General features: G+C 49.2%; 1 long non-coding RNA gene across 4 annotated transcripts in view; it reads left to right on the forward strand.

The window, feature by feature from the left end:
* The window catches only part of LOC112669076 (uncharacterized), a 50,907-nt gene that overhangs the window by 1,934 nt on the left and 32,636 nt on the right, over positions 1–16,337 (forward strand). The window lies entirely within an intron of this gene.

A 16,337-nucleotide genomic window follows, 5' to 3' on the forward strand; every position in this document is an offset into this window, starting at 1 on the left:
CGTTGGGAGCCCTCCCTCGGGGTCACTGGGGTCCAGTCCCCCCACTCAAGGCAGGCTGGCCGCGGGATGGGGACCCCGTGCTCCGAGCTGCCCGTGAAGGGACGCCGCCTGGCCTTGCCCCTCCCTGAGGCGGCTCCTTGCAAACTTGCTTGGCGGAGCCCACCCTTGCTCGCACGTCGTGCGGGGGAGCAGGAATCAGAAGCTGGCAGTCCAGGTGGGAAGAGGGGTTGGAGGCTTGTAGGAGTAATTTTTCAAATGTGATTACCCAACAGTAACAGGGCTGGGAGTGTCGGGTGGTCCTGGAGAGCTCCGGGGCCTTGGGGTGTGCGTGCCCGGAGGGGAGAGAGCGTTTGTAGCCGGGCTCCGGCTCCTGCTCTTGCCTCTACTCCACAGCACCCTCCCTCTTGCCCCTTGGCCTCCGATGCTGAGCTCTACACCTCTGGATGCTGAGTTCTGAGCTCGGCTCTCCTCAGCTCAACAACTTTCTGTAACTCCCCAGTGTTCAATGACCCAAGGCGAAACTGCCCATCTTGCATTCTGTCCTTTGTCTTGTGTCCGTGCCCAGCACCGCTCTACCTGGACCACGCCGCCCTCCTCAGCTCCCCGACTCTGACTCTGCGTGGCCTAGCCCTCGCTGTGGCATGTGGTGTGTGCCCTCTGGCTGCCTGGCCCTACCCTCTTCAGTTGTAGAAACTATGAGGCTCCTCAAACATTCCTTTCCTGTTTCTCACCAAAGGATGAAACGATTCCCTCTTCTTTTGAAGTCCCCAAGCCCCTTTGTATCTTTTTTTTTTTTCAAAATGAAGTTTCCTTTACAAAAGCAAGAAACATCAGAAAATACCAAGAAGCAAAAAAAGAACATAACTCAAATTTCACCCACCAGAAATGGAGGGTGTCGCACTTTGTGGCTCTTATATTAATGCTTATGACCACTCTCGGTTGTCTCATTGATTCATTCAAAAACATTGTTCAGCATCTGTTCATAAGGGGCATCATTAGGGGCAGGAGCTGGGTGTCCACTGGTGGAGGGATTCAGGCAGCCAGACAATGGGAGAGAGTACTGTTCGGGGTCACAGAGATAGAGCTGGGGCTGAGGGAGCTCAAAGGAGGGGCCTCTGGCACAGGTTGGAAAGTGATGCTGCTGAGCCAAAGGAAAAGTCGCTTCACAGGAGAATCTTGGGCAAAGCTTGGGGCTGGAGCTCATAGTTGGGGGAGATCCGTGGGAAGTAGAGGTGGAGACCCAGCTGATGACATGACGGGGAGCCTCCCCTCGCACACTTTGCACTCTGAGGTCTGGGGCCCCTGAGGGGTTCAGGTAGGGAGCGAGTTCCATCTGCTGTGTGATTTAGGTTGATGGCTACCTGTATTTTAGGTAGTTGCGTGGGGGGAGGGCAGGAGGTGCAGGCGGCAAGCCCCTTGGATAAGGATGATTGTTTGTCTGTTGAGACCTTGGCACAGAGCTTTGAGGGATTACATGGAAGGTGACGGGTGTCACGTGATGTCAGGGGCCCTACAACTGAGTAGTGTGAGGGGAGCATGGGACACAAAAGGTGAGGTGAGGACATGTGGAGAGTAGTTAGGAGGCTCTAAAATGGGTCAGGTGAGAGACAGAGTGAAGAGGATGGGGTGAGGGGGTGTAGGCTAGAGAGTGCAGCCAAACCAGAAGAGAGGACAGTGTGTGTGTCTGTGTGTGTGTGTGTGTGTGTGGGCAGGGGTTGGTGGGGAGGAGAGATCCCAGCCAGAACAGCAGGAGCTGGATTCTGGGGAACTCCATTCACGTGTTCTAATGCTTCTTGGGAGCCTACTGTGATGAGTAAGGAGAAGCAGAGAGACCAGGGTTCCCCTCCGTGTTGCATAATACCAAGAGTGGCCAAGTGGAGGAATTTTGGTAGTGCTTTGTCACTCACCCTAATCTAGTGTCCACTGAGGATGGTGGGGGCAGGCAGCGTGTGGGAGTGGTAGAAAAATCAGACAATGTCCCATTGTGCTGCTCTCAGGCAGAGGCCGCCTATCTAGAATCTAAGGAAAGAGGATTTTATCTTTTTATATTCTTCTCTCCTCTACTCCTCCCACCCTGCCCTTTCACCAACATAGGTGAGAGGAGTTCAGTAAATATTTAAGCTTATGATAGAAACTACTTCTTAGGGTAATGTGCATATTGAATGAGGTAATCCACTGAGACGGCTTAGTACAGTGCCTGACACACAAGTGTGCTAGAAATGTTAGCTATTGTTACTATTACTGTTCCTATTTATACTCCAGAAATAATGGAGGGGGCTATAGTTAAATTCCAAATTACAAGCAATCAAGGGAGTCCCTATAATGTGAGTGTGGAGATCTGAATTCTTGATCCGACCCATGGGTTTATTTTGGACAAGTCGCTTCCTCTCTCTGGGCATCAAGCTCCTCACCTGTAGAACGAGCATTTTGGATTAGGAGATGGCAGGGTCCCGTCCATTCTGACGATCTATGGTGCCTCTGAGCCAAAGTGTGTTTATTACAGGCAGTTAGTTCTACAGACAACCAGGAAGGGGAGAGATGGAAAAAATATGGTTTGCTTTAGCTGGAAGGGGAAAATCTGGGTAAGCCCCTGAGTCAGAGATCACATGGAGGCAGAGAGGGCTTCCAGACTTTGTGGTGCTGGGAGTGGGGAACGGTCCCTCCCTTCCCTCAGGGCATCCTGTTTCTGGAAAAACCCGGATTCAGGCTGCGGGTCCACTTTGGCTTTTGTGCGCCCCCTGGTGGTAAGATTTGAACCGTCGGGGGCCAGGCGGGCTAATGCCACACCCATCTCCCCGGGAGTGCTCATCCCTCTAGCCGCGGGAGGCAACCGCAGGACCCGCACTCTCACTGGCCCCCAACGCCCTCCTGGCCACCCCACCAGGGGTCATTCTGGGGGTTCGCTTTCTCCCTGCTCCTGCTGCTGCAGCATTTTACCCTGCCGACCATCCCTTCTTTCTAGACAGTTCTCCCTCCGCCTTCCCAGTGCTGTACCATGTTGGTTCACTCCCTTCACTTCTAGAAACTTCTTCCCTGCTTCTCTTACTAAGTTCAAATGCCGTCCCTTCATGAAGCCTTCCTTGAACGCCCCGGTCTTTTCCTCCGTGGATTACCTTGTTTGCATCTCCCTCACGTGTGACTCTTGACTTTCCTCATGTTCTCTTGTGTGTTCTCCTTTTGGTGGTGAGCTCCTCTAAGGTATACTTCACCTGATGAACTTCTGTGTTCTCCGAAGCAGCCAATCCCTTGCTGGCGGGTCAGCGCCCCCCCTCCCCGACCCGCTCCCCAAAACCTGTGTGGAAAAACTGGAGGAGTGGGCCTTCCTCAAGCTTTGCTCCCTGCCATGTGCTCTCCTCTCAGCTCTCCGTGGGCACTCCCTCCCTCTCATCATTTCTCTTTGGAGCTGCCTCTCTCTAAACTCATCGTGTTATCCGAGGGCCTATTAGGCATTTCTCCTTTAATGGCCCTTCACATCCCAATCCCCCAAATGTGTGAGGATGTGTCACCTTGTACACCAGAGGGCATTTCATGCATGTGGTCAAGTTAAGGATTGTGAGATAGAGGGGTTATCCTGGATTATGCAGGTGGGGCAGGTGTGATCCTGGGAGTCCTTATGAGAAGAGACAGGTAGGTCAGAGGTAGAGAAGGAAATGTGAAGGTAGAAGCAGAGGTCTGAGTGATATGCGGCCATGTGCCAAGGAATGCAGGCAGCTGCTTCCAGAAGCTGGCAGCAACAAGGAACCTGATTTTCTCCTAAAGCTACCTGAAAGAACAACTCATTTAAAGATTTTATTTATTTGACTAGAGAGAGAGAGAAAGAGAGAGAGAGAGTATGAAAACTAGCACAAGCAGAGGGAGCAGCAGAGGGAGAGGGAGAAGCAGGCTCCCTCCAAGCAGGGAGCCCAAAGTGGGGCTCAATCCCAGGACCTGGGGATCATGACCTGAGCTGAAGGCAGATGCTTAACTGGCTGAGCCCCCAGGTGCCCCAGAACAACTCATTTTAGACTTCAGGCCTTCAGGACTGTAAAATAATGTGTTATGTTAAGCCACTAAATGTGTGGTAACTTGTTACAGAAGCAATTGGAATTTCAAAATAAATATCCAGATCAGAGTTCATGACTTTGAGGGCCTCTCTGCTCCAGAAGCCATGCTTTTCACCCACTAGCTCCAAAATTCACATCACCTGTGACCGCTTCTCCCTCCAATCCCATACCTGCTTCACGAATGTGAAGTATCTCTTGTACCACTCCTGGCCGTGACTGCAGAGTTGTCCAATTTAGAGATAAGGAAACAAGCATAAGGCAGGAGATAGTGACTTACAGCCAAAGATCAAGGCTTCAGGTCTTCTGCTTCCAGCTCCCAGTGGGTTTCTCAGCCTTCATTCCTCCCCCCCTGTAGGCCAGGCCCTCAGAACTCTTCCTAAGCCCAAACAACTGTCCTACCCTTGTCCTGACCCCCTGTCTTCACTTGTCCACTCTGCACACATCGCTCCACCCATTGCCTTGCACTGTCTCTGGGCTTGGGCTGCCCTGGGTTGCTCTACTCCAGCCGTACCTTTCCACTGCATTAAACACGAATAGTCAACGTGGGATCACCCACGTATAGTGGGCAGTTCATGAGGATGCCATGGGGCGCTGGATGAGAAGAGAGAGGTTGCAGGCCAGAGCACGCCATTCTAAAAACCCTTTGTGGGAGCGCCTGGGTGGTTCAGTTGGCTCTGGTTGTGCGTGATCTTAGGGTCCTGGGATCGAGCCCTGCTTTGGGAATCCCTGCTCAGCAGGGAGTCTGCTTCTCCCTCTCTCACTGCCCCTCCACCCTGCTTGTGTGCATGCTCTCTCTCAAATAAATAAATAAAATCATAAATAAATAAATAAATAAATAAATATTAAAAACCCTTTCTGAATGAATCTTTCTGCAAGCTCCCTTTCTGTGACAGCCACCCCTGCCTTTGTCCCCTGCCCCAGCTTCTTCCTCCCTTTGTGTCCAAGCCTTCTGTCCCTATGGAATGGTGGAGCCCTCACTTGGCATTTCCAGTTTGTATACTCTAATTCCACTCCCGCAGCTCAGTAAAGCGTCAAGTATTTCTCAGGATCTGTCCTGTTTAGAGACTAGGGAGTGGGAAGGAGTTGGAGGTAATGAATATTTAATATATTTTTGTCTTACTCCTAAAGCTTTGCTTTCTTCTTTCCTGCTCATGTTTCCTGCTCCCAAACCTCCCAACTCCCTTTGCATTTACACCATTTTCCTTAGCACTTTCATCTTCTAACACAGGGGAGACTTTTCCCATCTATGGTCTGCTTCCTCCTGCTGGAATTTAAACTCTACTGGAGTGGGTGGTTTGGACTGCCCTGTTTGCAGATGTGTCCCATGTTACTTGAACAGTGCCTGACACACAGTAGGTGCTTGATAAATATGTATCGATTGAACGTATGCAAAGCTAATGCTCCAGTTCTAAAATCATCACAAAAGCCCTCTTGTCTTAACTGATGGATATTTACACATCTGGGGTACTGTGTGTGCTCCTGCATCTACGCATCTATGTCTAATTTCCCACTTCCACCATCCTCAGCCCCAGCTCCCAGCTCCAGGCCCAGGCCCATCTTCCTCTCCTCCCCTGGATGCTGCTGATTGGGCTTTGAGGACAGTGGGGCCCCCCCATTCCCTGGTACCCTTGGTCACCTCAGTCTGCTCTCCCCCCTTCCTGTACTCTTGTAGAGATTTCTTTCTGGGGCAGCCCTGGTGGCGCAGTGGTTTAGCGCCGCCTGCAGCCCAGGGCGTGATCCTGGAGACCCTGGATCGAGTCCCACGTCAGGCTCTCTGTATGATGCCTGCTTCTCCCTCTGCCTGTGTCTCTGCCTCTCTCTCTCTCTGTCTCTATGAATAAATAAATAAAATCTTAAAAAAAAAGAGATTTCTTTCTGAATCATCCACTAGACTATTCAAACATTGTCCTGCATGATCATATCACACTTCATGCATCTTAAAAAAATAAAAATCTCCCCAACGAGATTATCAGCTCCTGTGGTACCCACTGTAGGTATTCCAGGGATACTCAGTGAAAAAATAGTCCAAAGAATAACACTTGGGTGGGCACATATGATGTGCCAGGGGTTCTTCTACCTGCTATATAAACTCATTTAGCTCACAGATGAGCTATCATAAGGTTGATAGTCTTACGATTTTTATTTTACAAACAGGTAAACTGAGGCACGAGTTGGTTAATTAACTTGCTAGGAAGCAGCAGAGGCAGGATTTGAACTCAGGCAGCCCAGCTCCAGGGTACATGTGCTAACCTGCCTCTCCACAGGAGAGGAGGGTGAAGGGGCTGCATGTGATGCCTCATGGTGGCCTCATCTTGAACGTGCCTCATGCCTCAGAGCAAGCTGACTCTCTGCATCTTAGGGGATGACCACAGGTGGTATTTGCACCTTGGCCTGTCTTTCTGAACCTCCCTTGCCACAGCTGTGGAGCTAGGAGACTTACTGCTTTTTCTCTACCATACTGAGCGGGGATGGCTGCTGACTTCTGTTCTGAGTGGTAGTTCTAGATTCAGGAGGAGGATCAGAGGCTGGACACAGGCTCTTCCTGGAGTGGCAGTGTATGTGTGTGTGTGTGTGTGTGTGTAAGACATGGGACCTTAGTACGTGGGTTCAGGCAGGTATGGACAGGTGAATTATAGTTAAGGTGAACCTGGCAGTAAGAAGCTTTCACAAGTGTCCACCTGAGAAGGGTTCAGAGCGGGAGAATGTTGCCACAGAGCCACTGCCTGCAGACTGTAAAGTCTGGATACCACTGCATGATATAGGAGGCCCCCCAGCAATCTGGCTGTGTTGATGTCTCTCACCCATTTCCCTACTTCCAGTACCTTATACGCTCTAGCCATTTTGCCCTACTTTTCTTTTTTTTCCTTTCTCTTTCTTAATAGCTTTTTTTTTTTTTTAAATTCCAGAGTGTCTTTGAGTTTACAGATAATTTGCCAAAATAGTACAGCTTCCCCCTAATATTAACCTCTTACATGACCATGGTATATTTGTCAAAACGAAGACCTTAATATGAGTATAGCACTATTAACTGAACTGCAGATTTTATTCTGATCTCACCAATTTTTCCACTAATGTCCATTTCCTGTTCCAGTATCCAGTCCAAGATCCCACAATGATTTAGTGTTTTGCATTCCTTTTAATTCTCTGAATTTGCTTGCCTCCTTCCTGTCCAGTTGCCTTTGACCCTGTCATTCATTTCCTTTGTCTCCGATAACTTTCCTATTCATGGCAAACTCTTATTCATCCTGCAGCAATCCCTCTGTTGAGTCAGAAATAATGTGGGGAACTGGGGAGGAGTGGGATTTGGAGATCTGGCTGTTGAGCAATATTAACTGGGGAAATTGCCACTCTTCCTTCCACATCCAGGATCTCATTTGACTCTCAGTTGGATTTTATGGGTCCTTTATGTAAATGCACACAAATGCTAAAATATATTACTACCCACTCTCCTGCCCCCCCCAGCTGTGGTTCCTCAAAGTCCACAGGCAAGTTTCATAGGACAGTGCAGGTGGCTGGTGGCCAGGGAGGACCTGAACTCATTTATCTGAGTTCCAGTTTCATTTGGCTGTGTCTATGCTTCATGCTTTGCCTGTCTCCACAGTTGCCCAGTCTGGGTATGCTTTGGTACAACACTTGGCTGAGTTTGGTGGATGGTGGACTTCCTGTGGTTTCTCACCACCATGCATATTTAGAATGATTGTATCATCTTTGGCTTCAGGGGCTTTCCTCAGGTTACTCCAGGCTAGAGTGTAGTTGGTGTCCCTCCACCCCCACCTCTACCGAGCAAGGAAGGAAACCCACCAGAACGCCAGACTCCTGGGTTCCCTGACTCCATCTACCACCTGGAACTTTGGGGGTCCTTTGCCGCCCCCAACCATCTCCTTTACCCTTGTGTCCCCACTGCTTGAGCTAACTCCACAGAGCACTAGGTTGGTATTTCCCTCTACATTTTACTTTAGATGATTTAACATCTAAAATTTAACATTTACATGATTGAAAAAAATAAAAATACAAAAGAGTAGAGAGGGAGAAGTGTCCCTGCTGGAAATTGTTCTAGATTAAGATTAAGGAGTCATACTGGGACACCTCGGTGGGTTCAGCGGTTGAGTGTCTGCCTTCGGCCCAGGTCATGATCCCGGGGTCCTGGAATCGATGAGTCTGGTGTTGGGCTCCCCGCAGGGAGCCTGCTTCTCCCTGGGCCTATGTCTCTGCCTCTCTTTCTGTGTCTCTCATGAATAAATAAATAAAAATCTAAAAAACAAATCCTTTGATTAAAAAGAAAAAGATTAAGGAATCATATCAACCAAGGGCAACATGTGGACCTGGTTGGAATCCTCCTTCAATCAGATCAATTACTAAAAAAAAAAAAAAGAAAAAAAAGAAAAAAAAAGAAAAAGAAAATAATTTGTAGGCGATTGGGGATATTTATTGACTAAGGAAATATTGGTATTAAGGAAATATTGTTAATTTTTTTAGGAGGATGATGGTGTTGCAGTATATTTTTGAAAAATCCTCTCTCTTATTAGAGATTCATCCTGAAAAATTTTAAGGCTAGAATAATCTGGTGTCTAGGGCTTGCTTTAAACACCTCAGCAGCCCCTTCCCCAAAAGTGAGGGAAAGCAAATGATGTAAGAATGGGAAAATGGTGGTAATTGTTAATGGACGGTGATGGGCATATGGGTTCATTATAGTTCTCTCCATACTCTAGTGTATGTTTGAACACTTCCATAATGACAAAATACATCTCCATCTGACCACTCCATCCCCTTTCATTCTAGTCCTTCCCCAATAACCACTACTGGTTTTTATGGCTTTTTTTTTTAATGCAAATAGTGATATGTATTATTACTCACTCCCTTTCCCCACCATTTTTTGGCACCTTGCTATTGGAGCATTTGCCTTTTCCCATCTTTTTTTTTTTTTTAGATTATCTATTTATTTATTTATTTATTCATGAGAGACACAGAGAGAGGCAGAGACACAGAAAGAGGGAGAAGCAGACTCCTCACAGGGAGCCTGATGCGGGACCAGGCCCTGACCCGAAGGCAGGTGCTCAACTGCTGAGCCACCTAGGCATCCCTGCCTTTTTCCATCTTTATCATATGCAGTAGGCAGAATAATGCCTCCTCCCTCAAATGTCCACGTCCTAATCCCCAGAACCCATGCATGTGTGACTTTACATGGCAAAAGGGACTTTGTAGGTGTGATTAAGGTTAAGAGCTTTGAGATGGGGAGCTTATCTTCAATTATACAAGTGCACCCCATCTCATCACGTGGATCCTTAAAATCAGAGCTGTGGTCCTGGCTGTGGTCTGAGGGAGATGTGACAAAATGTCAGGAAGACCGGACAGTGCTGGCTTTAATGCTGAAGGAAAGGAACCACCAGCCAAGGAATGAGGGTGGCCTCTAGCAGCTGGAAAAAGCAAAGGAACAAATTTTCCCTGAAAGCTCCCAGAAATAGGAATGCTGCCCTGCTGGCTCCTTGATTTTCAGCCCAGTGAAACCCATGTGTCAGACTTCTGACCTCTAGAAAATGCAAAAGAATAACTGTGTGTTTAAATCTGTAGTAATTTGTTACAGCAACAATGGAAAACTACTACTGTATATCTTGGAGATATTTCTGTATCAGGACAGGTCGTAACAGCATTAGTTTCTCACATTACACACTGGCTCTGAAGTCTGACAGATCTGGCTGGAGTCCTGGCTCTGCCACATACACGCTGTGCAATTTTGGGCAAGTTCCATTGCCTCTCTGAGCCTGTCTCCTTATCTGTAAAAAGGAAGTAATGAGAGCACTTAATCTCATAGGGTTGCTCTGAGGGTTAAATCAATAGCACATGTAAAACATTGAGCCCAGTGCCTGGCAACAGTAAACCTACACAAAAAAAGGACAGTTGTTAATAAGCACTGGGTGATATACGATATGTTGGCAAAACGAACTCCAAAAAAAAAAAAAAACATATAAAAAATTATACTATTAACATAAATATTTATAACAAGGATCTTTCCCTGGGTACTCCAGGGGAGTGGTGCCCACCACTGCTCTCCCACTTTTTCCAAAGTTGAGGTTCCCTGCTTCCTGCATGAAAGGTGGGTTGAGGGCATGATGGGACCCTGGTGGGTTCCCATTTCACTTGCATGCGGCGTGGCTTCTCTGAGGGATGGGGACTTTGGGGATCCCTCTTGATGACCCAGGAGTCAGGCTGTGTGAGCTCACCCCCTCACCTACATTTTGGGATCACTGTGGAACCCTACAGAAAATATCCCACACATAGTAAAGTCCAAGAAATTCTGCCTCCCTTCTCTCCTGCTCCAGGCCACACCTTCTGGGTTCCTTAACTGTTGCACTCCCTCTGGCTACTGGGGAGTACAGGGTGCTGACCTAGGGCCAGCCTCCAGAATCTTCTCAGTGGGAGCACTCTCTTTCTCCTTAGGGGAAGCACTGTCCTGCTCACTGTTGCAGCCTCCCCACCCCCTGGGCCCAGCCCTCCCCTCTTCTCTGGCCTCACAGTGCCTGGTGGCAGACAAAACTCCTCTCCATGCCACACGAACCCACAGATGCTAATGCTTTTACTCAGCATGGAAATACTTCCTTATTTTTAGCTCTGGCCCTGGGCCATGCCACAGCTCCCCGCTCCAAGTGAACTTGTCCAGATCTGCGAGTTGTTTTCCCAAATTTGTGGCGTCGCAGGAATGTGCTCTGGTCATACAGCATTGCCAGGACTCTGCCCACACTCCTCTCTCCCAATCACCTTGTTTGCTTGTACACATCTGTTTTTGGCACACACACGCCCAAAAGTGTCTCCCCAGCTCCTTCCTCCATCTCATGTACCTGCCCTGTCTCTCCCTCCAGCAGAAAGGAAGAGTCCCAGGAAACTAAAGCTGGAGGGGACAAGGGAAGATGATGAGAGGAAGATACCATCTCCTTTTTGGCCCAAGGGGCTGGCTGGGGAGGGTGTTGTACGCTGCCCCCGTGCATGCGTGCGTGTGCATGCACGCACACACAGACACACATGCTGTGTCCTGCCTTGCATGGCATAGGGTTAGCTGTGGCTGGAGAGGCCAAAGTGGTTAACCCAGAGATTACTGCACTTTCCCTCCCAATTTAAATTTAAAATGAACAAACAACCCCCTTCTGAACAGAGTCTTAAACCAACAATGACACAGAAAACCAGGCTTCTAAATTGAGACCTGCGGTGTTTCCCATACTCCACCCCCACCCCCCCCGCACCCACTGGGCAGACCGCATTCCAGCCTCTCAAGGCAAGCTTCAAGTCTGGGGAATGCTCCACTTCCAAACCTAGACTGGAAGTTCCCTGAAGGCATGGGACAGTTTGTTCTTATTGCTTTTTCATCCCTACATCCTCAGGGTAAAACCCAATTCCTGAAGGCCCACAGACTATGGAGTACTTCTCCCAACACCCTAGGTCCCCACTCCCCAGACTCTGGGCTGTTTCAAGAGTCAACAGGTGCACTCCTCCTGGGGCCTGGAAGGGCACTTGCTCTTCCCTAGGCCTGGGCCTGGATCTCATGCCCAGGATCCCTCCTTCTTTTGGATCTCTGCTAGTGGATGGCTTCTCAACTTTACAAATGACTCAGCCCAGCCCAGCCCACCTGTTCCCTCCTCCCCTGCTTTGTTACCTCCATCACCCTCCTCACCACCTGCCTCAGTCTACGGTTGATTTGTTGTCTTTGTCTCCTTCCACTTGAATGTAAACTTCACAGGGAAAATAGCTGTTCCTTTTATTTGCCATTCTATCTCTAGGGCCTATACCAGGCCTTCAGTGAGTTTTAATACATATTTGTTGAAAAGGAAGGGAGTGCTTAATATGTGTGGATGCATGTGACTTGCAGCAGAAGCCTCTGGGCTAGGACAGCTGGGCCCCTGGATAAGGACATTGTCAAGGGAGAAAGGGGCCTCCTTGGCCTCCCTCTGAGGGTTAAGTGGTCACCCGCCATCCAGGTGGGACCCAGAGTGGGGAGGGCTGGTGTGTGGGACTCCCCAGGAGGCCCTGCTAGGCCTGGCCAGAGGTGAGAGGTCCCTGGCTCACCAGCCAGCTGTTCCTGCCCATCCCTTCCTGTGTAGTGAGTCAGCCAGCCTGGGGAAATGAGCCAGGGAACTGGCCCCAGTAGGGAGTATAGAGGGTTAGAGGTCAACAAAACAAAGACCTTGCTCATCCACCCCTCCCACTCTGCCCGTCAGAGATGCCTGTTCTGTATTCCCCATCTCTGTCTTGGTCAGTGCATACCTACTATGGGTTGATTGTCCCCCCACCCCCCTTCAAGTCATATGTTGAGGTACCTCAGAATGTGACTGCAATTGGCAATAAGGCCAATTAATCAGTCAAGTTAAAATAAGATGATACTAGAGCAGAGTGTGGTCTAATCCACTATGATTGTGTTGTCCTAAAAAGAATGCCATGCAGATTTGGATGAATCTTTTTTTTTTATGATTTTATTTATTCATGAGAGACACACACAGAGAGGCAGAGACATAGGCAGAGGGAAAAGCAGGCTCCCTGCAGGGAGTCCAATGCAGCATTTGATTCCAGGACCCTGGGATCATGACCTGAGCCCAAGGCAGCTGCTCAATTGCTGAGCCACCCAGGTGTCCTGATATGGATGAATTTGAAAGATGTCATGCTAAGTGCAATCAGCCAGACACAAAAGGACAAACATATGATTCCACTTATGAGGCACCTAGAACAGTCAGACCCATAGAGACAGCCCACAGAGTGGGGCTCCCAGGGGCCAGGGGAGTGGGGAATGGGGAGTTAGTGTTTAATGCAGACAGTTTCAGTTCGGGAAGATGCAAAAGTTCTGGGATGGATGATAGTGATGGTTGCCCAACATTGTGAATGTGCCTAATGCCACTGAACTCTATGCTTCAAAATGGTTGAAATGGTAAATTTTTTTTTTTAAGATTTTTTTTTTTTAATTTATGAAAGACACAGAGAGAGGCAGGGACACAGGCAGAGGGAGAGATAGTCTCCCTGCCGGGAGCCCCACGTGGGACTTGATCTCAGGACCCTGGGATCATGACCTAAGCCGAAGGCAGATGCTCAACCACTGAGCTACCCAGGCATCTTGAAATGGTAAATTTTTTTAGCATATATTTCTCTCTCTCTCTCTCTCTCTCTCTCACACACACACACACACACACACACACACACACACACACTCATGAAGGCCCTGTGAAGAGAAAGAGACACGGACAAAGGGAAGACATTGTGAAGACACAGGGAGAACACCACCTACAGACCAAGGAGCAGCAGTGATGGCCCACAGACCACCAGAGGCTGGGGGAGAGGCTGAGACGCTGTCCCTCACAATGTCCATAAGAACCAGCCCTGCTCACATCTTCATCTCAGACTTCTGGCCCCTGGGGCCATGACACAATATGTTCCTGCTGTTTAGCACCCTCCTCAACCCCACACCCCCCTCTGTGGTAGGTTCTGGCAGCCCCAGGAAACGGATACAATACCACTCCTGGCCAGTAATGCTTCCTCTCCACGTCCCTTGAGTTCTGGAATTTAGGGAGAAGGGAGAAGAGGAGCTGGTTTGTGAGGATTCTTCTGGTTCTGGCTTTTTTTCATTCTATTTATTCTCTTGGTTGCTCCTTTCCTCTGCTGCCTCCTCCCCTGCTCTATAGTCCCCATACAATGTCTCAACAGTTACTTGTTCAACATCTTCTCCCCCATCTTCTCCCCCCCTACTAGTCTGTAGGTCCAGGAGGCAGGGACCTTTTGTGTTCATTCAGGGCTGTGTCCTCAGTGCCTGGCTCTTTGGAGCACTCAGTACACATTGTAAATGGATGAATTCTGTAGAATGGGAAGGAATGAGCCTTGTTGCTTCACCACCCTGCTACCTCCTGGGCCCAGTCAGACATGCTTTGACAAAATGTCTGTGCTTATAATGAACAGGGGCAGTAGAGTCCCTTTTGTGACCACAGTGGATGGTTGGGCCTCTCCTGGTGGGGTGGATGCTACCACAGAATGTCCTGGGGGTAAGGCAGGGGCCTGGTAGACAGAGCTGTTCCCTTAGGTCCACTCAACTCAAACCTAGCACTTGTCCAGTAATAGAAAGGCCAAGGAGAAAGACTTCCCATATTATGTCAGGCCGAGCCTGGAGCCCGATTGGGAGAGAAAACCCCTGGGTGGATATTGGAGTAAACATTTCCTTTTCTCTTTCTTACTCCTGCCCTGCTCTGCCTCTCTGCTGTGGGAGCAAAATAAGAGGGGTGGGGGTGAGAATTAGAAGGAAACAGAAGGCCTCTCCTCATCTTTTATTCATAGATTCGATGAATATTTATGGGCTGTGTTTAAGTCAAGGATGGAGAGATGAGTAGACTCAATCCCCAACCTCAAGGAGCTCATGGCCTGAACAAGGAGATAGACAAGCAAACTGTCCCAGAACAAGGCCATGACTGCCCTGATGGAGTCTATGTGGGAGCTGAGGAGATACTCTGAGTGTGGGACTTGGTAAAGGCTGCATGAAGGAGGTGCCATCAGAGAAGGTCTTGAAGGATGAATGGGAGTTTGACATGTAAAAAAGGGGAGAGGGTAGGAAGTGGGGAAGGTGTAAGATGAGCAGAGGGAATAGCACCTGGCAAGGTGGGAAGTCATGAAAGGACTGTAGGTCTGGGGTAATAAGCTTGGGCGTGGGGGTGGTGGGAGGCACTAATGGGAACCGCTGTTGTAGGGAGAGAGTGTGGCCAGAGTGCCTGGTGTACAGGACTCACGAACTTGGGCTTGCTCCTGAGACGGAGAAGGAGTGGATCTAGGTTGCATGTGTGTGTGCTGGCTATCTTCTCTTCCCCACTTCCTGTTAGTCCAGTCATCCTCTACCCTGTTCTCCTCCATACACTGCTTCACCTAGGCTCCCTGGCCCTGTGGTTGGAAGACAGGAAGAGTGATAGGTTGGGGTACTTATTTCCCCTAACCCCCCCTCCCCGCCCCCGTCGCCTTGTCACATTTCAGGCAGTGGCCATAGCTCTGGCTTTCCTTGGCTCTGGTACATGGCTTTCCTCTCTTTGCCCCTCAGGCCCAGAAAGTGGAAGCTTCCCATGGCAGCTAGTCCCCAGGTGCATCTCCACCCTGATCAGTTCACTTCACCCTGCATTAAACTCTCTTTAGAAACCCCTTTGGGGGCAGCCTGGGTGGCTCAGCGGTTTAGCGCCGCCTTCTGCTCAGGGCCTGATCCTGGAGACCTGGGATCGAGTCCCACGTCGGGCTCCCTGCATGGAGCCTGCTTGTCCGTCTGCCTGTGTCTGCCTCTCTCTCTCTCTCTCTCTATGTCTCAAACGAATAAATAAGTAAAATCTTAAAAAAAAAAAAAAAAGAAAAGAAACCCCTTTGGGTGTTCCTTCTGCTTCTGTCCAGCAGCCTACCTGATGCAGTAGGGGTTTGGCTTAGCTAGCATTTGATGGGGAAATAGCCCTGGTGATGGTGAAGACCAGGGTGGGGAGAGATGGAGTCAAGGGCGCTGGTTAAGACACTTTTTTTTTTTTTTTTTGAGAGAGAGAGAGAATGTGCATGTGCCTGAGTGGGTGTGGGGAATACTCTGAGATCATGACCTGAGCCCAAATCAAGAGCCCAAATCAAGACACTCCACTGACTGGGGATCCCTGGGTGGCTCAGTGGTTTGGTGCCTGCCTTTGGCCCGGGCGCGATCCTGGAGTCCTGGGATAGAGTCCCGCATCGAGCTCCCGGCATGGAGTCTGCTTCTCCCTCTGCCTGTGTCTCTGCCTCTCTCTCTCTCTATCATAAATAAATCTTTATTTTATTTTATTTTTTTTAAAAAGACACTCCACTGACTGAGCTACCCAAGTGCTTCTGGTTAAGACACTTCAAGTCCAGGGGAGAGATGCTGGGCAGATATTGAGGCACTGGCTGTGGGATGGAGAGAAGAGGCCAGAACTGGGAGGCATTTCTGAATCGGAACAGTCAAGTTTTGGTGACTTCCTGGGTAGATGGGGGAGGTGAGCAGAAGGGAAGGATGGAGTCCCGAGACCTGCTTGGAAGATAGGAAATCTCGGTCTACAGTTGCTGCACAATAAGCCATAAAATCTGCTATTTCCAATCCAAATTCAGGACTCTAGAGTGTTTGCTTACCCTCTCCTATCTTGAAAACACGTAAGTATCTTGGAGGCTGTTGTTTAGATACCAAGAGGGCAACTGTTATCCAACCAGAGGCAGTTGGAAGAACCAGAGACAAAGACATTGAATCAAGTTAAGGTCGGTGACAGGGTTTCATGCACTTTTAATGTGTGCATCGATAGGCCACTAAGCATC

Source organism: Canis lupus, chromosome 27 (genome assembly GCF_003254725.2).
Source record: "Canis lupus dingo isolate Sandy chromosome 27, ASM325472v2, whole genome shotgun sequence".
Lineage (NCBI taxonomy): Eukaryota > Metazoa > Chordata > Mammalia > Carnivora > Canidae > Canis > Canis lupus.